Here is a 22,544-nt window from a genome sequence, read left to right on the forward strand (position 1 = left end):
AAAGTGAGGAAGAGAGTAAAATCTTGCAGTATTGCATTTGCCTGGGCTTCCCCGGTGGTGCAGTGGTAAAGAGTCCACCTGCCAAGCAGGAGACTGGAGTTCCATCCCTGGGTCAAGAAGATCCCCTGGAGGAGGAGATGGCAATTCACTCCAGTATTCTTGCCTGGTAAATCCCATAGACAGAGGAGCCTGGGGGGGCTGCAGTCCATGGGGTCACAAAGAGTCAGACACAACTGAGCAACTGAGTGCGCATGTATAGTTCTTTCTAATATTCTAGTTCATAAACTATCCCAAGCTATTAAATATCTTCTTAAATAAAGTATAACCCAGGTTATTTTACTGTAACCTAAATAACAATGTCTTCTCCATCTGGGAGGAAGAGGGAGGAATCAAAAATTAGGGGAGTAGCCTGTCTGTTTATCTAAGGCTCCCTGAAATGTGCATCTAAATGTGCATGTTCTGGGCTTGAGATTTGGCTTGAGCTGATCAACTTTTACTGCACCTTATCTGGAGAAGACTTCTGGTCAGGAAAGCTGTGCCTTGAGATATGAACGGGTGGGGGAGACCCTGAAGATGCTGTATCTCCTTCTTGGCCTCATCCTGGTCCCAAGATTCGAGTCACAGTCACCCAGACAGCTCCCCGGGATTTGAGATTCAGTGATGTGAGCAATGTCAACAGAGGCTTCAAGACCAAGGGGACTGTTTCTGAATATTCAGTAGGTGCCAAGAGAAGTGCTAAAGATGGGATAGGTAGAAACAAGCTCTGCATTTAGTCATTCCTGGAGACAAATTTCCCTGCTTTTGCTAAAGGTGATTTTCAAGAAACATTGGTCAAAACCTGTTGATGCTCATTTAAAAATGGATACCCTTTAGCCAGTACGTAGTAACTCATCATCTCACTTCAGTGACCAACACTCTGAAAATACATGATGCTCTTCAAAGCATTGTTTATAGTAAAATAATTGGAAACAAGCTAAGGGTTCAACTAGAGAGGAATAGCTGAGCAATTATGATACCTGTATTAGTGAAAGATTATGGGGCCATTAAATTGTGATTATGCAACAACATGGGAAATAATTATGATGCAGTTCTAGGTAAGAAAACAAAGCAGAGTTCTATGAACCCTACATTCACCAAGATGTAAATATGCACATAAAAAGAGTGAAGCGGTTATTGTGATAGTGATGTAGGATTATAGTTACGTTTACTATATTTTTCAGACAAACAATGCTTGTATTGCTTCTGTAATTGAAAAAAATATAAAGAATGAAAGTGGATCATGCTTTGTAGGATTTAATCTCTCGATGGATGAGAAAACCCCTGAACTCTGCAGTGGTGGCATTGGTGGAAAAAAGTCAACCCGTAGTTGCTTAAGAGGACTCTTGGCATTTGTGAACATCCTCATAATCTTCAGAGACATACAATGTTTTAAAAATTTCATTAAATGTTAAGCTGAAGCATTTAGAAAATCTTCAAAATATTTATTATGAATATTCAATTTTTTTTCTCACCAAATGTGGTAGTTATAGTGGTTTGGCCCTCAATACCTTAAACTTCTCCTTGTACTGTAGTGGCCAGAAAATTTAAAACACATTTCTTGCAGTCGGAGTCTAAATATGACTTAAATCCTGACAGCTGAACTAGAGAGTTCTGGGAGGTGGAAGGCAGATGGAGACCACCATCCTGCTGTTTTGCTGTTGTATGCTGCCTAGCGAAATCCCAGACCTTTGGGTCAGGAGCAGCTGGGGTGGGCAGTGGCTTGCCTATTACAATAGCATCCCAGTGTCTGGACCCCAAGTTCATGGATGTTGAAAGGCAGTTGTGGCAGTGGGAGTGGCAACAGGGAAGGTGGAAGCACCATAGCATCCATAGGTGGCCTCCTACACCTTTGCGGATTCGGTGGGGCTTCCCTTAGGAAGCCAGGTACAAGTTGTGAGTCTGAGAGTCATCTCTGGAGACCCCGCCTAGGTTTCCCATTCAGCAATATTCTGTACAGTAACAAATGGGCATCATAATGAGGGAGGTATCTCTGGATGTCAGAATACAGTGGTCAGCCCTGGTGCTCAACCTCTGCGGAAGGCCTGCCGGGAGGGGGGTGACATCCCCAGACCCCATGACCCGTGCTCTGGCCTCACTGCCAACAAGAAGGGAGCATCACAGGGATGCAGGGGCAGAGCAGTGAGCCTGCCCTGCGGGGTGAACCACGAGACTCGGATGACTTGCTGGTTCCAGCTGAGTCTTACGTAAATTTCCTGAACGTTGAAGTGCTGAAGATGTCTTTGGTTCCCAGCTGCCTTCACCCAACTGGGAGTCCACTCAGAAGCAGGAAGCCACAGAGAATGTAGGGAGAATGGCACTTGAGTTGGAATCACAGACATGTCCAAGCTTGGGTTCCATCTCTGACCAGTTGAGTGAATTTGGCCCTTTTGGTTGGCCTGCTTCCTCACCTGCTGACGATGAACATTGCTGATTAACATGTTGTGTTGTTCAGTTGCTAAGTCATGGCTGACTCTTTGTGACCCCATGGACTGCAGCACACAGGCTTCCATGTCCTTCACTCTCCCAGAGCTTGCTCAGACTCATGTCCATTGAGTCGGTGATGCCATCCAACCATCTCATCTTCTGTCATCCCCTTCTCCTCCTGCCCCCAATCTTTCCCAGCATCAGGGTCTTTTCCAATGAGTTGGCTCTTCACATCAGGTGGCCAAAGTATTGGAGTTTCAACTTCACCATCAGTCCTTCCAGTGAATATTCAGGGTTTCCTTTAGATTTGACACACAGTGAACAAAATACAGAAAAAAAAGAATAAAAGCCTACAATGAATTATATATAATTTGAGGGTGTTTGAAAGAAGGAAGACAGAAAGGAGTTAGGACTACACAGAGAAGACATTCAGGCTTTCTCCAAAATCTTGCTTTTCTCACAATTACTCAAGTCCTGTCATCTGCTTACCCACTCATGCAACACACGTATATATTAACACTCTGCCCAGAATTTAGTCAACGCAGTGCTTATCCCTGGAGCTCTAGAATTCCTCTGCCAGGGGCGGGTGGTGGGGGAGGGGGGCATGGAGGAACTGCATGGTGTGATGTCTCCTAGAGGATAGTGTGCTGGGTACCAGGTGTGACTGTGCATTTTGCTTTTGTTTGTTTTGCAATGTGCACTCCTCCACATTTTCATTATTTTTAAGTCAAGGGTATACACTGGGAGGGCCAAGGGGCCACTAGACATGCAGGACCCCTCGCTCATTTACACATCTGGCCCTGTCATCCCAGAAGCCCTTGCTTTCCCAAGGACAGTGCTGTGTTCCCTAAGAGCTCTATCTGCAATTCATCCTTAGGGATGTGTCTCCTCTTGACACCAAAGAAGAAATGGAAACAAAAAGCTAGCCTTGTTCTAGAACCCTCCCATCCAATAAGAAAGGGGTGGGGGCAAACCTCCAGGCCACAGAAGACACTGCCTCAGTTTACTGGTCTTCCTTTTATAAAGGATGGTGACAAGAAAGGGTCAGAGCTAGCGGTTTAATCGGGGAATTAAGAGTGTTGCCCAGTTCCACTGGACAGTGAAGGAGAGAGAAGCCTGGCATGCTGCAGTCCGTGGGGTCACAGGTTGGACATGACTTGAGTGACTGAACAACAATAGCAATGTCCCAGGAGCCTGCCGGTTCGTCACAGACTCTGCTGCTTAAGTCCCTTGTGATAAGGCTGGAACCCCTTGCTGTGATACATGGTGGGGTCCACAGACTCCCGTCCTGCAGATGCCTGTACCATCCTCCCTAGCAGCTGCCCCCACACTTTCATGGATGAGGCCCAACAATACCAGCTGCCCCCTCCTCACATCATGGTCTCTGCACTGTGGTCATTTCCACTCTCAAGAGCCCATCCCCTAGTGGACGTCTCAAGGCCCTGGGGTGGAAGGGGGAGCGGGGGCAGAAGAGCCCCGAGGCCCCAGTGGCAGCAAAGTATTGGCTCATTTTCGGTAGGGTGTGCCAGAACAGTGTGTTTGCATGGTGACCTTGAGCCCTGCATGGCCACCCACCGAAAGAGGTTGCACCTGTAATCTCTCCTTCTCCTCAGCCTTTTCCCACAAATATACTGAGTCCTCTGTAGCCTAATAAAATCCCTCTTTCTGGCTCCACACCTTCAACTAATGCCCTATTTTCTCTTCTGTCCTGAAGTCCAAAAAGAATGATCGCCCTGGCTACCCCTCCTTCACTAGATTCTTGAAGACTTCCTGTGACTTCTATCTCCTGCACCTTTCTAAAGAAGCTCTTGAAAAGGTCACCCATGACCATACTTCCAGATCAGCCAGCCTCTCCCAGCACAAACCTCTCGACCCGGCCTCCTCTGGAATTCCTCGCTCACTTCCACTTTCTTCCTACCCTTCTAACAATGCTCTCTGCCTCCTTCTCCACCTCTCCTTCCTCCCCATAGGATGTCCTCAGTGCCCCTTCTCTTGCCTTTGTTCCTCGCTTCAATTTCCATTTTCCTATTCCCAACCCTGGCTAGGTTTTCAATTCTGACCATTTCTTTACACGCCAGACCCGTATTTTCTTGTGCCTCCCAGATACCTCAGTTCAGTTGCTCAGTAGAGTCCAACTCTTTGCGACCCCATGGACTGCAGTATGCCAGGCTTCCCTGTCCATCACCAACTCCTGGAGCTTGCTCAAACTCATGTCCACTGAGGGTGATGGGTCTTTTCCAGTGAATCAGTTCTTCACATCAGGTGACCAAAGTATTGGTGCTTCAGCTTCAGCATCAGTCCTTCCAATGAATATTCAGGACTGATTTCCTTCAGGATTGACTGGTTTGATCTCCTTGCAGTCCAAGGGACCCTCAAGAGTCTTCTCCAGCATCACAGTTCAAAAGCATCAATTCTTGAGCACTCAGCTTTCTCTACAGTCTAACTCTCACATCTGTACATGACTACTGGGAAAACCGTAACTTTGAGTGTATGGACCTTTGTTGGTAAAGTAATGTCTCTGCTTTTTAATATGCTGTCTAGGTTAGTCATAGCCAAGGAGCAAGTGTCTTAATTTCTTGGCTGCAGTCACCATCTGCAGTGATTTTGGGGCCCAAGAAAATAAAGTCTGTCACTGTTTCCATTGTTTCCCACCTATTTGCCATGAAGTGATGGAACTGGATGCCATGATCTTAGTTTTTTGAATGTTGAATTTTAAGATACCTAGCTCAGACAGTGGAACAGGGTCCCAGGGCCATCATCACAAAACACCCTAAATGGGCAACTTGAAACAACAGCATTATACCGTCTCACAGCTCCGGAGGCTAGAAGTCCAAGGTCAAGGCATTGGCAGGGCCACGCTCCTTCCAGAGTCTAAGGAAGTATCCTTCCTGGCCTATTCCTCGCTTTCTATGGCTCCCTGGCAATCCTCAGCATCCCACGGCTTTAGATGTGTCCTTCTGGTCTCTTCCTTCATTGTCACATCCCTATTTGTCTACACACACATTTCCCTACACACACATAAATAAATATGTTTATTTATTTAATTAGTTTATTTGGCTCCATAAATATGTTTATTTATTTAATTAGTTTATTTGGCTCCATCAGATCTTAGTTGAGGCACAGGAGATCTTTGTTGAATCATGCCAAATGTTTCATTGCAGGACAGAGATTCTCTAGTTACGGCGTGCAGGCTTAGTAGTTGTGGCACATGGGCTTAGTTGCTCTGCAGCATGTGGGATCTTAGTTCCCCAACCAGAGATAGAGCTTGCATCCCCTGCATTAGAAGGCAGATTCTTAACTACTGGACACCAGGGAGGTCCCCATTTCCCTCTTCTTGTTAGAACACCAGCCATATTGGATTAGGGGCCCATGCTACACCAGGATGACTTCATCTTAACTTGATTGTATTTGCAGAGATATTTCTAAATAGGACCACAGGTTCTCAGCAGACATGCATGCTAGAGGGGCACTACTGAGCTCAGGACAGGGAGGCAGAGAGACTAGAGCTACAGGCCGAGGGGAGAGGCCTGGGTTCCAATCCTGACTCGGATGCTTTGCCCCCAGTCCTTCGATCTGCGAGAGGAGGGGCTGGACCCAATGAGGTGCCGATTACCCTCCAGCCGAATCTTTCAGATCTAAAACTGAGTTCATAATCTTTCCTCCTACTTGGCGACTCCTTCTAGTGCTACTTTTTCCTATGCATTTTACTTCTGTTTTACCAGGTGACAGATCTGCAAGTTCAGTCATTCCTGACTCTGCTCCTTTCAGATCTTTTCAACCAGGGGAAGATTCAGGCCTCTGATAGAAAATCCCTTACAGCTATGGTGACTGTAATTTGTCATCCAAACTGGGATACTTTTTGAGTGACAAGGGGCATCTGTGAGAATTCCACCAGGACAGAAAAAGGTAGCTTTGGAGAAACTAGGATATGGTCACCATCTTCTCGCCAGACCTTGCTTTTCCATCCCTGAAAAGTGGGAGTGTTTGTCACTCAGTCCTGTTCAATACTTTGCGACCCATGGACTGTAGCCTGCCAGTCTCCTCTGTCCATGGAATTCTCCAGGCAGGAATACTTTAGTAAGCACCCATCCCTGAACGTCCTCCGTAAACCCATGGTCCTACATCCTCCAAAGGGAGGGCTCTTCAGGTCTCTACCTGTCAAAGGTGCTCATTTCTCAGTTCAGATGGTTCCCCTTCCAGGAAGCCTTCTCTGACCCTCAGAAATGAGCGGAACCCCGCCACTCTTTCATGCCTCCTTCATGGCTTTCCCATCCTTCCATTTATTCTTACAGTTATATTGTCTTAAATTCCTTCAGGATGTAAATTGAGTGAACAGTCAATATTTATTGCAGGAATAAGTGTTTCCTTCAAAGGAAGTCCATATTCCTATAAAATAGCATTAAAATTCTGCATGCTTCTGTGATCTCCAAGAAATTAAACCATGTTGTACCATAGCTCCCAAGGCTCTAAACACAAAAAGTTGGTGGAGAAGAGAGAAAAAGGGGACATTTGCTTTTCTTCCAAAGCACATGTCACAAATGCTAAAGGAAGGTGCTACACTTTTCTTGGGAGTGTGGATTTGCAAAGCTTGAGAAGTAGAAGAGACCTGCAATATGACAGAGCCTATAAGCCCATGGACAGAGGAGCCTGGCAGGCTACAGTTCATGGGATTGCAAAAGAGTCGGACAGAACTTAGTGACTAAAAAACAACATAAACCCATCTCACAAGTGACCAAAGAAATCTAACAGGTAAAATAACTTGTCCACAAACGCAGGAGTGGATAGTGGCAGAATTGGGATAAAAACCCAGGTGTTCGATACTTTTTCATTCACCTGCTTTTGAAATAACCCTGGAAGCTGATAACCCTTTATTGCTGTCGTTAGTCTTATCTCAGAGGCCTGTTCGGTAAAAATCAATAGTCATCAATGTTCCTCTCTGGGCATTTGACATGACACAGCATATTAGCACATGGCCATATTTGCCAGATTCCGCAGGGAAGTTTCAAACCAAGCCCTACCATCATTAAGAATTTGCTGGGCTTCCGTGGTGGTTCAGTGGTAAAGAATCTGCATGCCAATGCAGGAAACACAGGCTCGATCCCTGGTCCAGGAAGATCTCACACGGAGCCATGAAGCCCGTGCGACAGGACTGTGCTCTAGAGCCCGGGGTCCACAGTGTCTGAGCCCGTGCCCTGCAAGTACTGACCTGGCACTCCAGAGCCCCTGCTCTGTAATGAGAGAAGCCACGGCGCGGAGAAGCCCGGGCACCGCAGCTAGAGAGCAGTCCCTGCTCTCTGCAACTAGAGAAAAGCCCACACAGCAGCAGAGGCCCAGCACAGCCAGAAATAAAGTAAATAATTTTTAAAAAGTTTGGGAAAGGTAAAGGATTTGTTGTTCATGATCCTCCAGGCAGCATAGCTGTCATATTTCCAGATGGCTGAGCGTAGCGGAGGAGCTCTTTAGGAGGAGCTCTTTAGGAGGTGATATTCCCATGTCTGGAACCTCCAGGGCCCGTTCTTCCCATGGACAGATTCTGGTCTTTCAATTTCAACTCCAAGGTCATTTCCTCAGGAAGAACAATGTAAACCTGTCCCACAGTCTCATTTTTAAAATGCTGATTCTTTTTTATTTATTTGTTTTTGTTTTGGCTGACCTGGGCCGTCTTTGCTTTTGCTCAGGTTTTCTCTGGTTCGGGAGAGTGGGGACTACTCTTCATTGCAGTGCATGGGCTCTAGGGCACAGTCTCAGCAGTTGCGGCACGTGGGCTTGGTGGTCTAGCGGCATGTGGGGTCTTCCCGGGCCAGGGATAGAATCAGTGTTCCCTCATTGGCAGGTAGACTCTTTAACCACTGGGCCACCCAGAAGCCTCATGATCATTTTTTAAAAATGTATAGCACTGATTACTTTCTTAAATTATCTTATTTGATTATTCTGTTTCTTGCTCTCTATCTCTCTCTCTCTCTCTCTCACGCACACACACACGTGCACACACACACACGAAGTTTCAAGGAAAGAGACACTGGATATCACATCTTCACAGCTCTGTCCGCCGTGCCTAACACCATGCCTGGCACAAAGTAGGCTCTGACTGAATACATGCAAATGAATTAATAAAATGTCACCTCTTCCAGGAAGCCTTCCCTGACCCTGATAGCCCACACACAGCTTCCTTCACTGAACTTCTCTAGGAGTGTGTGCTACCTCACCTACATGGCATTTATCACTCACTTCCTTGTACTATAGCTTGTCTCGGTACACACCTTAGTCCCCCATCTAGATCCTAAGTCCTGGAAAGCAGAATCTCTGGTTTATGCTCCTTTATAGACCCAGAACCTAGCACAGATTCCTGCACATAACAGGGGAGGAGCTGGCTTGTGTTTAATCACTCGAGGAGGAAGCAGAGCATAGCAGAAAAGGTGAACGTTGACCTCAGAAGCCCTGACTTACCACTTACTACCCAGCCGTGTGTCCTTGGAGAAATTACTCAGCATCTCTGGGTCTAGAGTCTCAATTGTAAAACGGACACGTTAATTCCTATGTTGTAGGATTAAAAAAGAAATATAAAGCATGCTTTATATGTATATATATATGTGGGGGTGTGTGTGTATATATATATATATATATATATATGTATAAATATATTTGGGGGCTTCCTGATGGCCCAGTGGTTAAGAATCTGCCTGCAGTGCAGTAGATGAAGTTTCAGTCCCTGGGTTGGGAACATTCTCTGGAGAAGGAAATGGCTATGCACTCCAGTATTCTTGCCTGGGAAGAAAGAGTCAGACACAATTTAGAGACTAAACAACAGCAACAATATATATATATTCAGAAATGTCATTTCCCCATTTATGTTTGACGAGTGTTTGTCAGCTCTTACTGTGGCCATGGACATTTTTCATAGCATGCTAATGTTCATTAAGGATTTTCTGTCTCTTAACCAGCAGTTAATTTTGCTTTTTAAGTGTTCTTTACTTTTTTTTCAAAAATGCAAGTCTATAACATTTTTATCAAAATGCTTTTGATACGTGCAAGTATATTTAATCAGGGCATGAACATAACTTGCTACATTTAACAGCAGTCCCCAACATTTTTGGCACCAGGGACTGGTTTCATGGAAGACAACTTTTCCATGGGTTTGGGGCAGGGTTGAGGGTAATTTTGGGATGATTCAAGCACATTACATTTGTTGTGCACTTTATATCTATGATTATTACATCAGCTCCACCTCAGATCATCAGACATTGGAGTCTAGAGATTGGAGACCCCTGATTTAATAGACTTCTTTTCCATATGATAATTACTTGCTTGCTTGCTCAGTCGCTCAATTTGTGTCTAACTCTGCAACCCTATGGACTATAGCCCGCCAGGCTCCTCTGTCCATGAGATTTCCCAGGCAAGAATACTGGAGTGGGTTGCCATTTCCTTCTTCTGGGGATTTTCCTGACCCACGGATGGAACCCACACCTCCTGCATCCCCTGCATTGCAGACAGATTCTTCACCACTGAGCCATCAGGGAAGCCCCCATAAGATCATAAAAAGGACCAATTCAGATTCTCACCATTTGCATCATGTTCACAAAAGTCACTTCAAGAGCTATAACTTTCTCTCAAAATGCATCCGTTTGGCCCGGGTAAAGCATGTTTCTTTTAAAAGGCTGTGCACTTACTCAGGTGTGACCTTTTTTACAATGTTGCACATTTATACAGAGGGAAATACAGAGAGGCTGCTCTGTCCTTTAATCGCCTGGGCTGTGGCAGCAGTGTGCTCATTTAATCTCTCCTTTCCCAGAGGTTTGGTGTCCAAGTCATACTAAGCAACAGCAGCTTGTTGATCTCCGGAGAGTTTTCTTTATCCCTTCCTTTCATTCTCCCTTCCTTCTTTCCCTCCATCCTTCCTTCCTCCCTCCTTCCCTCCCCTCCTTTTCTTTCTTTCCTTTTTTTTTTTTCCTGCCAATGATAGTTACCATTCATTGAACGACTTAGCAGTTGTGGAGAACTTTTATGCACTTTCTCATATCTTATCTCATTTGACCCTTAGAGCTGTTATTGTAGAGTTAGATGGATAAATGCAGGCCATGTAACATTATCTTATGGTTGGATTGATTTGTAAGCTGTGCTACCCAAGGAGGTTGATAAATAGGGCTAATATAAGCAAGAAAGGAGGTGTGACATAGTACACTGTCCTTGATCAAGTGCAGTTCAACTTTTTTTTTTTTTTATCAACTGGAAAAAGTCATGGAATGCAAACTTATCAACCCCGTAGAAGACACAATACTAGGAGGAGTAGCTCCTTGGAAGGCTGAAAGTCAAGGTTGTGTTTTAAATCTCTAAAAACATAAAACTGTACCCTTAAATCCTGAGCCTTAAAAAAAAAAAAAAAAAAAATCCTGAGCCTTGTGGACATATAAGGCAGGATGGGAGTACTCCTGGACTGATAGGACCTTACATGATGCTGGAGTTGCCTGTCTGCTGAGGACAAGCTACAGCTCCCTGGATTTTTTTTCCTGCCTCTCTTCACTTGGATGGTGGCTATTGGTCCTTCCAGTCCCCAGTTAGATGCCGCTTCCTCAGGGAAGCATCCTGACCTCACAGCTTTGCTTCTAGTTCTCAAGCTGAAAGCTCTGGAGTCATCCCAAAGTCCTAATTGGCACTCATGTAAGATGTACAATTTATCAAGAATCATGCCTGCTCTGCCTCCAACAGACAGTAGAGTTGTGTTTATTATTTATTCACATGCAGACTAATTATTATTATTTAAAGTATGGATGTGAAAGTTGGACTTTGAAGAAAGCTGAGTGCTGAAGAATTGATGCTTTTGAACTATGGTGTGGGAGAAGACTCTTGAGAGTCCCTTGGACTGCAAGGAGATCCAACCAGTCCATCCTAAAGGAGATCAGTCCTGGGTGTTCATTAGAAGGACTGATGCTGAGGCTGAAACTCCAATACTTTGGCTACCTCATGCAAAGAGTTGACTCATTGGAAAAGACCCTGGTGCTGGGAGGGATGGGGGCAGGAGGAGAAGGGCACGACAGAGGATGAGATGGTTTGATGGCATCACCGACTCAATGGACATGAGTTTGAGTGAACTCTGGGAGTTGGTGATGGACAGGGAGGCCTGGCGTGCTGCGATTCATGGGATCGCAAAGAGTCGGACATGACTGAGCAACTGAACTGAACTGAACTGAACTGATCATTGCATTTATTATGTTGCTGTCTGTCTCCTATCAGTAGAATGTCAGCTTCCCAGGAGAGAGATTTCTGTTTTGTTCATAGATACTTCCCAGAATTAGCCATCATACCTAATACTAGTAGGAACTCAATAAGTATAGTTTTTTCTTTTTAAAAAATATTTACTTTATTTATATATAGTTGAATTACAATGTTGTGTTAGTTTCTGGTATACAACCAAGTGATTCAGCTGTACATATATACAATAGCTTGTGCTGCTAACTCCAAACTGCCAATCCATCCTTCTCCCACAATCTCTCCCCCTTGGTAACCACAAGTCTGCTCTCTCTGTGAGTCTGTTTTTGTTTAGTAGATAAGCTCATTGGTGTTGTATTTTAGATGACACGTATAAGTGATATCCTATGGTATTTGTCTTTCTTTTTCTGACTTACTTCACTTGGTATGACTTTTTGTAGATCCATCCATGTTGCTTCAAATGGCATTACTTCATTTTCTTTTTATAGCTGACTAGTATTCCATTTTGTGTATATATATACATATATATACACAATATGTATATATACAATATGTATCACATCTTCTTTATCCATTCATCTGTTGATGGACATTTAGGTTGCTTCCATATCCTGGCTATTGTAAACAGTACTGCAGTGAACACTGGGGTGCATATATCTTTTCAAATTATGGTTTTCTCGGAATATATGCCCAGAATATCTGGGATTGCTGAATCATATGGCAACTCTGTTTTTAGTTTTCCGAGGAATCTCCATAAGTTCTTCATAGAGGCTGCACGAATAAGAATTTATTCTTAGTGAGTGAGTGAATAAGTGGGGGTGAGTTAGGTGCCCCCCTGCTGTGCCCCCACCTCACCCTACAATCTTTTCCTAAGACTTCATACGCTGTAGTGTAGTTGGTGTTTTTCTACTTAAGAACATATCTTTAACAAACCATGAATAAATTCTGGTTGTCATGTAATGGTTAGCTTGTCTGACCATTTTGTTAGACTGGGAACCACAAAGAGTCCAGAACTGGTCTGCCTGGCTGACTGCTTACCCCAGCACCCGGCACAGTGCCCTTTGCAGAGAAATAGCACATTTATTGAGTGCCAGGCTCTCTTCTCATGTTTGGGCACTAATTCATGTAATCCTCACAACCACTCGGTGAGGCCAGTTCTGTTACTATTATTATTATTTTATAGATAAGGAAGCAAGGCCCTGAGAAGTTAAAGTCCAGTGACTCATTGTAAAGGATGGATCTCGGATTCTGACCTAGGAAATCTGGCCTCCGAGTTCAAGCTCTAAACTACTAACTGAATTGTCTCACCTTGACGAGCCAACCAATAAAACATGTTCAATAAATGAGTCAGTGAAATAAGGCTGCCAAGAAAAGGCAACGCATTCTTCAACTCTGTGAGCAAAGGGTCAAGGAAAGGGAAGTTAATCCTGGAGCAGAGTATAAGTCAGTTCAGTTTATGGTCATTCCTTCTGAATACGAGAAGCTTCCTACATGTATGTGTTTAGGGTGATTCCTTTTGAACATGAGATCAGGAAGTTTTGTGTATGCATGGTCAGTCACTAAGTCATGTCCGACTCTTTGTGACCCTGTGGACTGTAGCCCTCCAGGCTCCTCTCTCCAAGAGATTTCCCACGCAAGAACACTGGAGTGGCTTGCCATTTCCTACTCAGGGGATCTTCCTGACCAAGGGATCGAAACCATGTCTCTTGCATTTCCTTCATTGGCAGGCAGATTCTTTACCACTGTGCCACCGGGGAAGCCCCTCTATATCAGTGTTGTTGTCTGTGCCCACTTGGACTGCAGCATGCCAGGATTCTCTATCCTTACCCAGAGTTTGCTCAAATTCATGTCCACTGAGTCGGTGATGCCATCCAACCGTCTCATCCTCCGCTCCTCCCTTCTCCTCCTGCCCTCAATCTTTCCCAGCATCAGAGTCTTTTTCAATGAGTCAGCTCTTCACATCAGGTGGCTAAAGTACTGAAGCTTCAGCTTCAGCAACAGTCCTTCCATTGGCAGTCCTTCAGGGTTGATTTCCTTTAGGACTGACTGGTTTGATCTCCTTGCAGTCCAAAGAACTTAAGTGGATCTGAAGACTTAAACCACAATGGCAGAAGGTCTGGAAATTTGGAAACACTGCTCAGTCTTTGAGGAGGTGGTGGTTCACATCCAGGGATTTTTGTGGGCAAGGGCCCAGTCTGATGCTCTCGCTCAAGGGCAGACCTGGTAGATGGGTTTAAGTCACAGGAAGGCACGACTGAGCTTACTTGGTGGCAGAACTGATAGTTAGAGACATTCAAAACCTGAGGGTCAGGACTTCCATGGCAGTCCAGTGACTAAGACCCCCCCTTCCCATACAGGGGGTGCAGGTTCGATCCCTGGTCAGGGAATTAAGATCCCACATGCTTCACAGCCAAAAAACCAAAACATAAAACAAAAGCAATTCTGTAACAAATTCAATAAAGTCTTTAAAAATGATCCACATCAGAACAGTTTAAAAAAGTCTTGAGTGTCCATCAATAGATGAATGGATAAACAAAATGTGGTATGTACATACCATGGAATATTATACAATTTTAAAAAGGAAAGAAACTCTGACACATGCTACAGCGTAGATGACTCTTAAAGACATTACACTAAGTGAAATAAGCCAGACACAAAAGAACAGATTCTATGGGGTTCCATCTACTTGAGATACCTAAAGTAGTCAAATTCATAGAGACAGAAACAACAATGGTTACCAGAGTCTGGGGGAACAAGAGAATGAAGAGCTATTGTTTAATAGGTACAGTTTCTGTTTCAGATAATGAAAAAGTTTTGGAGCTGGATGGTGGGAAGTTCATATAACAAGGAAATGTACTTAATGCCACAGAACTGTACACTTAAAAATGATGACAATGGTAGCATTATGCTACTTAATCACAATAAAATAAAATTTAAAGACAAACAAACAAGGTCTGCCCTATGAGACAAAAGGATTCCCACCATTGGCAGTGAACAAAGGGAGGCCAGATATGAGTGGAAGTACAGGGGCACTCGTGAGTTCGGGTGGGAGTTGGACTGAGTGGCCCTTAAGATCCTTTTCAGTTTGTAAGTTTTTATTTGTTTTTAACATTTTGGAGGCATTCACTAGGCATGAATTATCTTGTTGAGTCTCCATCAGTCTGTAAGAAAGCACTGTCCTAGTCTCCATCTTATAAACAGGAAATGGAGGCATAGAGATCTCCGGTCTTGTGCTCAAGCCCTTCCGAGTTCTAAGGCTTAGGATGGGGGCTCCAGAGACAGCACTGTGATATAGGACAAAGACTGCACCAAGGATGAAACCTAGAGGCTTGGTGACTTATATGAGGCTACACTGAGCTAGCTATGTCTTCCAGTAACTCCATGCTGCCCCCCCACTCTTTATTCCTCCTCCCTGGGGGCATCAAATGCCCCCCCCAACAGCTTCTGAGGATGTTAAGGTCAAGATGTCCTAGGAGAGGCATAAAGCCTGAACCAACACTGACTGTATCATTATTGTCTTTCAGGGTCAATTCCTCTGATTAATAAGCAGGTTACCTTGTTATTTCCATCACAGTTTCCCATGTCACCCCTTCTATGTTTCTTTACTTAAAAGGTGATTGACAATAAATAATGGCTGGAGAATACAACCACTTCCATACTCTCAATGCCCATTTTAATTTTATGAGCATTGCACTCTGTGTTTGAGATGGTAGTTAAATGCTTTGAAGCAGAGTCAGCCAGCACTGCCCAACAGAAATACAGTGCCATGAATGTAATTTTAACTTTTCTGGTTGCCACATTAAAAATAGTAAAAGAAACAGAGAAATGTTATTTATTCAATATATTTATGATGAGATATTTTACATTCTTCCTTCAAGCATGCATGCTCAGTTGCTCAGTCATGTCTGCTATAGCCCACCAGGCTCCTCTGTCCATGAGATTTTCCAGGCAAAAATACTGGGGTGGATTGCCATTTCCTACTCCATGGGATCTTCCCGACCCAGTGATAGAACCCATGCCTCCAGCATCTTCTGCATTGGCAGGGAGATTCTTTAACACTGTGCCACAAGCTCACTTTACCCTTTTTTCATATTGTCCTTGAAATCGGTGTATATTTCATACTCACAGCACATCTCAGTTTAGACCAGGCACGTTTCAGGAAGTCTACTCAACACTCTATAACAGCCTGCTTGGGAGAAGAATCTAAAAAAGCTGGATACATGTATATTCATAACTGATTTGCTTTGCTATACACCTGAAACTAATATAACACTGTAAATCGACTATACTCCAATATAATTTTTTTTAATTTTTAAAAGTTATGTTCACACTATACTGTAGTCTATTAACTATGAAGGTGATCCCTGGGTCGGGAAGATCCCCTGGACTAGGAAGTGATAACCCACTCCAGTATTCTCACCTGGAGGATTCCATGGTCAGAGGAGCCTGACAAGCTATAATCTATGGGGTCTCAAAGAGCTGGACATGATAAGCACACACACATCACATTATGTCAAAACTGCAAACCATCATCTGACTTTGCAGGGTGGCCACAAACGTTCAATTCATTAAAAAAAAAAAAAAAAAAAGGCGATATCTGCGAAGCCTGATAAAGCAAAGTGCAATAAAGCAAGGTATGCCTGTATTTTAAGTCATTTTACTCTTTTATGATTCCTTATTTCCTTCACTCCACCCCAGCTCTCCTTAATTTTTCCGGTTGCCATCATTGTGATAACACAAGCACAGAGCTGAGACTCGGGTCCCCTACAAGCCAGTCCCAGGTGCCATTGCTATGCTCTGTGACTCAGCAAATCAACATCCCCTGTGACTTCAGTTTCCTCCTCTGTGTAATGAGGTGGCTGGGTTATTCAAGTATTCATTCAGTCCTTCAGACAGTCAGTCAACAAACATCAAGTGCCTGAAAGCACTGCCCACAGTCCTGGGTGCTCCCTGACCATCACTTCCTTCTGATTCTATGATTTTCTGCTCCCTGTGACTTCTGGGTGGTTGTTTCTCTGTTGCCATGTGCTGGATCTCACAGATTTCTGTTCCCAAAGATTTCTGTTCCCGAAAGAAACCAGAGACTCCTCAGGCAGCTCAGACAGTCCATGCTAGTGAATTTCTCAGTCGCAGTGGCCTCCTTAGTTGACATTAGAGGTTTTGACCAACATCCATCTAAGCTTTTCATAATATACCCGTGGCACTGTGAGGGTAGGGGGAGAAAAAGGTGAAACAAACAAACAAAAAAATCCCTAAATTGATCTTCTATCTAGAAATATGATTTATAACTGTTGTCAGTTAGTTCTTGAGGGCTTCCTAGCTGGCACAGTGGTAAAGAATCCGCCTGCTAATGCAAGAGACTCAGATTCTCTTCCTGGGTGGGGAAGATCCCCTGGAAAAGGAAATGGCAGCCCACTCCAGTATTCTTGCCTAGAAAATTCCTTGGACAGAGGAGTCTGGCAGGTGACAATTCATGGAGTTGGTAAGAGTCAGACACGACTGAGCACGCACACCAGTACTTGGTGGAGAGGCATGGGGTGGCTACAGAACGATACCCTTCACCACTTTGGCAAGGAGGGAACTTTAACTTCCTTCTGAGTGTTATAAATCCAGTCTGCTCACATCAGAGGTGGGCTGTCACCTGAAAGAGGGGAGGATGCCCAGGTTCCCAAAATCTGACTGATAATGGATTGAAAGTAACAATTTTCCAATTAAAGGAGGGAAAAAAAAAAGAATGGACCTTGAAGGCGTTCTGCTAAATAAATGCATTGCATGTGTGGGTGCTAAGTCATTCAGTCGTGTCCGATATTTTGCAAACCTGACTCTTTGTAACCCAGTGGACTATAGCCCACCAGGCTCCTCTGTCAAAGGGATTCTCCAGGAAAGAATACTGGAGTGGGTTGCCATTCCCTTCTCCAGGGGATCGAACCTGGGTCTCTTACATCTGCATAGCAGGCGAGTTCTTTACCACTAGCACCACCTGTAAGTAAATAGACAGAAAAAGACAAATACCACATGATCTCATTTAGATGTAGACTCTAATAAAACCTAACTCAGAAAAAAGGGACAGATTTGTGTTTCCGGGAGGTAGGGGGGAGAGGGGAATTGGATGGACTCAAAAGGTACAAACTTCTAGTTACAAGATAAATAAGTCCTGGAGATTAATGTACCATGTGATGACTACAGTTAACACCATTGTGTGGTATATATGAAAGTTAGTAAGAGATATAGATCCTAAATGTTCTCATCAGGAGTAAAAAATATTTTGTAATTGTATGAGGTGATGGATGTTAACTAAACTTATTGTGGTAACATTTTGCAACATACATACTTCAAGTCATTAAGCATACAGCTTAACACTCACATGGTGCTGTGTGTCAATTACATCTAGTAAAACTGGGGGAATAAAATAATGGGCTGTTCAGAAATGGTCTTGAAATCTGGAAGTGAAAGGAGAGTAAGAGATGGAAACCTCAGCAGCACCTGTCCATGCAGAGAGGTCGGAAGAGGAACCCTCTGCAAAGCCTCAATGTCCACTCCTGTGACAGCCCCCCAGAAACCAGGGCACATCGGAGTCGTGAGCGCTGATGGCAGGACTGTACTTTGGTGCCTATAGCTGATTTTATTGTTGTTGTTTAGTTGCTAAGTCGTGCCTGACTCTTTCGTGATCCCCATGGACTGTAGCCTGCCAGGCTTCTCTCTCCATAGGGTTTCCCAAGCAAGAATACTGGAGTGGGTTACCATTTCCTTCTCCAGGGGATCTTCCCGATGAGGGATCGAACCCGTGTCTCCTGCATTGGCAGGTGGATTCTTTACCTCTGAGCCACCAGGGAAGCCTGCCTTTGGCTGGACAGTTGTGTAAAATCCTGTTACTTCTCTTGTTGCCCTGAGAAATCTGATTCACTTGGTCTCCCTGGTTCTGGTTGTCTGCTCACTAGGTCACCATCTGATCATCCTTTGGTTTCTAGGAGGATTAGCTCACAGAAAGAGAACACGTGAGGCCCCAGCACGTTTATTTCCCACTGTGATTCCTGGGTAACTTGGCATTCCAGTCCCACATATCAATCTTGGGAGTCTGATAAATACAAATCAGCCCTTGATCATCAAAATACTCTCAAGGCACCAACAAAAGCAGGGCTGCTGAATCTGGAATTCTGCAGCTGGACTGTGCGTTCAGTCACCGTGTGTCAATGAATGCCATTTAGCAGGAAGTGGCCGTGCCCCCAGTGGTCACCCTCGGATTGTTGTTCAATCACTCCGCCATATCTGACTCTTTTGTGACGCATGGACTGTAGTCCGCCAGGCTCCTCTGTCCATGCAATTTTCCAGGCAAGAATACTGGAGTGGGTTGCCGTTCACTTCTCCAGGGGATCTTCCCCACCCAGGGATAGAACCCATGTCTCCTGCATTGGCTGGAGGATTCTCTACCACTGAGCCACCAGGGAAGCCCCACCCCCAGATAGTGGCTTGTTATCTGACATATTTTTGAGCACTGTCTTAGCTGCTAGACACTGAGCTGAGTTTTGGGAAACCCCAGGCCCCTGCTTCCCTGGAGCCCCTGGTTTTGTTTTCTAGAGCAAATTTCAGAGAAATTCAAATAACAGCCCTTTCTGACCTCTCCGCAAACCTACAAACTACCTTTTTAAAAAAATAGGTGCAGATCATGAAAGAGACACATGCACCCCAATGTTCATCGCATCACTGTTTATAATAGCCAGGACATGGAAGCAACCTAGATGCCCATCAGCAGACAAATGGATAAGGAAGCTGTGGTACATGTACACCATGGAATATTACTCAGCCATTAAAAAGATTTCATTTGAATCAGTTCTAATGAGATGGATGAAACTGGAGCCCATTATACAGAGTGAAGTAAGCCAGAAAGATAAAGACCAATACAGTATACTAACGCATATATATGGAATTTAGAAAGATGGTAATGATAACCCTATATGCAAAACAGAAAAAGAGACACAGATGTACAGAACAGACTATTGGACTCTGTGGGAGAAGGAGAGGGTGGGATGTTTAGAGAGAACAGCATCGAAACATGTATATTATCAAGGGTGAAACAGATCACCAGCGTATATTATCAAGGGTGAAACAGATCACCAGCCCAGGTTGGATGCATGAGACAAGTGCTCGGGGCTGGTGCACTGGGAAGACCCGGAGGGATGGGGTGGGGAGGGAGGTGGGAGAGGGGATCGGGATGGGGAATACATGTAAATCCATGGCTGATTCATGTCAATGTATGGCAAAAACCACTACAATATTGTAAGGTAATTAGCCTCCAACTAATAAAAATAAATGGAAAAAAAATAGGTACAGATCAAAGGAAAGCTCTGCAGTTCTCTCTTGTTACACCCTGGGGTTTTGCTGACATGAAGATTGTCTTTTAATGGGTGCTTCTCTACAACGGGGCCTCTCTTAAAATCTAGCTCCATCTTTGCTGTTGCTGCCTGGGCAGAGGAGAAAGTAGTACAGGCTCTGACTCCAGCTGGGCACTCTGAAGCCCGGTAAGGACCTGCTGGGAGGCAGGCAGGGAGAAATCCAGTGCTTGAGCACCCAAGAGACAGATCCTCCCTAAGCCGTGAGCCATTATGGAGTAACCAGGGATCCAGCTGGGTTCAGAGGTTTTCATCCCTTTCACATGAACTCTGCTTGGACGTGCCCAGCCCAGCTGATGTCCTTGTGCAAAGAGCCCTTCGTGGGCATTACGTGGAAGCTGCTGGCAACCCCATCACTTGTTTACATACCCTATTTAACCTTTCAAGAGGCTTCTACAGGGACGATCTCAGCTTTATTTATCTCCCATGGACCTGACAAGTCACTCTGGGTTGATTAAGGGAAGGGTGGGTTCAGCCCTGTATCAGAATCTATCTACTTTCAGGCCAGAGACATGTGTATGAAACCAGATGTCTCAGAGAGGTGGCGGGGACCCTAAGATAAGCTGGGAGTGACCTGCAAAGGAGAGCACACCCACCCCCAAACCCAGGCAAAGAGAGGCTCTTAAAGGGACCACATGAGCTGTGTTTGTTTCCCAAATGTGCTTTGATTGTTCAGAACATTCCAGGAGATGATGGTGCCCTGCAGGAGGCTGACTGTCATACAGTGTAGCTAATTGAGGACATGGCATTGTCTGGTGGCAATTAATAGCATGTGTTCTTTCCATATTCTCTAGGAGATGATTCCTTAAGGGTGGCCATTTCACGTAGGCGATTTAGAAGCAACACTTCAAGGTATTGTTGAAATAAAGCATAGCTGTGTAAAACTCGCCTCATCCTTGACTTCCCTGGTGGTCTAGGGCTTAAGAATCCGCTTGCCAGTGCAGGGGACACAGGTTCGATCCCTGGTCCAAGAAGAGCCCACATGCCATGGAGCAACGAAACCAATGCACCACAACTACTGAAGCCCATGCGCCTAGAGTCCACGCTCCACAACGAGAAGCCACCGCAAAGAGAAGCCTGCACGCTGCAGCCAGAGTGGCCACTGCTTGCCACAACTAGAGAAGGCCCGCATGAAGCAATGAAGACTCAGTGCAGACAAAAAAAAAAAAGAATTGTTTCATCCTAAAATACAGATTCTCAGGTACTGCTCCCAAAGCTTGTGATTCAGGTCAGGGAATGTGCATTCATATAATCAGCTCTCTTCACCAATACCTCCCTGGTGCCCCCCTATACATGTCAGGTGATTCTGACATGCAATCTCAGAGGACCTCACTTTGAGAAAGTCTGTGAAAAGGGCCCTGGGCTCAAGTGAAGCCATGTATTTGGGAATAGCCGTGTGACCTCAGAGAAGTCCATTCACCTCTCTGGGCCTTCATTTCTGTGTCTATACAATGAGGGAAGTGATCTTCAGACCCTTTCCAGGACACTTGTTCTAGGAGTTCAGGCATATTCACAATATCCCCCCAAAGCTGTGGTTGATCTGAATCTCCTAGAATGGGAACCAACCTTCAGACTGAGCTTACCCTAAAGGGGTACAGTTGATAAACCAAAGAACTTTCTCCTGTTCCCTTACGAGGATTAGGTCTCTTAGGAGAGACAATTGTTGTTTCATTGCTCAGTTGTGTCTGACTCTTTGCGACCCCATGGACTTTAGCCCGCCAGGCCTCTCTGTCCATGGGATTTCCCAAGCAAGAACACTGGAGTGGGTTGCCATTCCCTTCTCAGGGGATCCTCCTGAGCCAGGCAGATTCTTTACTACTGAACCACCAGAGAAGCCCAAGGAGAGACAATATGATACTTCATTCTAACACAGTCACATTTGTTTCCAAGTAACTCTAAGCACTTCCACAGGCATCATTTATTTTTGCCTTTTCTAAGGCTGGGAAAGGATGAGCTTCCCCATTTACTAAAAAAGGACTGAGGCAAAGGGAGATGGGAGAGACAGCCCGTCTGTCCCTAACTCCTATGCTTTCATCTCCATCCTCTTTGAATCTTCAGAGCAACAATATCAACTCACTCAGAGCCACCATCTGCTCTGCGTCTGCCAGCGATGAACAGAGATACCTGTATGAGATACATGAACAGGCCATCTCTCTGCTACAGTAGTCTGTGAGTTTATCTCACATGAACATATGGCAGGAGCAATTTGCACAGGTCTTATACTCTTTAGAGTGAGCACAATCCTTCTGAAAGAAATTTGAAACTTCTGTCCATTGTGTTTTTATTAGATTTGGTCACTACCACCCCCAGCTAACTAATAACACCAAATGAGCCCTAACTTCCTGACTCAGAGCCTTGGAATGTAGTTGCGAATCATCACTTCTCTGTGTTGCTGCCTGATCATTGCAATAGGAGGAAAAATGAAGAAAACGACACGTGCATAAGAAAAGACCTTATCTGTGACTCCTGAGTTTCGTAGCTCCATTCCAT

The 22,544-nt window shown here is 44.7% G+C and overlaps 1 protein-coding gene across 1 annotated transcript in view; it reads left to right on the forward strand.

The window, feature by feature from the left end:
• The window catches only part of ENTPD4 (ectonucleoside triphosphate diphosphohydrolase 4), a 116,948-nt gene that overhangs the window by 1,561 nt on the left and 92,843 nt on the right, over positions 1-22,544 (forward strand). The gene's annotated exons all lie outside the window — the stretch shown is intronic.

Source organism: Cervus elaphus, chromosome 16, assembly GCF_910594005.1.
Source record: "Cervus elaphus chromosome 16, mCerEla1.1, whole genome shotgun sequence".
Lineage (NCBI taxonomy): Eukaryota > Metazoa > Chordata > Mammalia > Artiodactyla > Cervidae > Cervus > Cervus elaphus.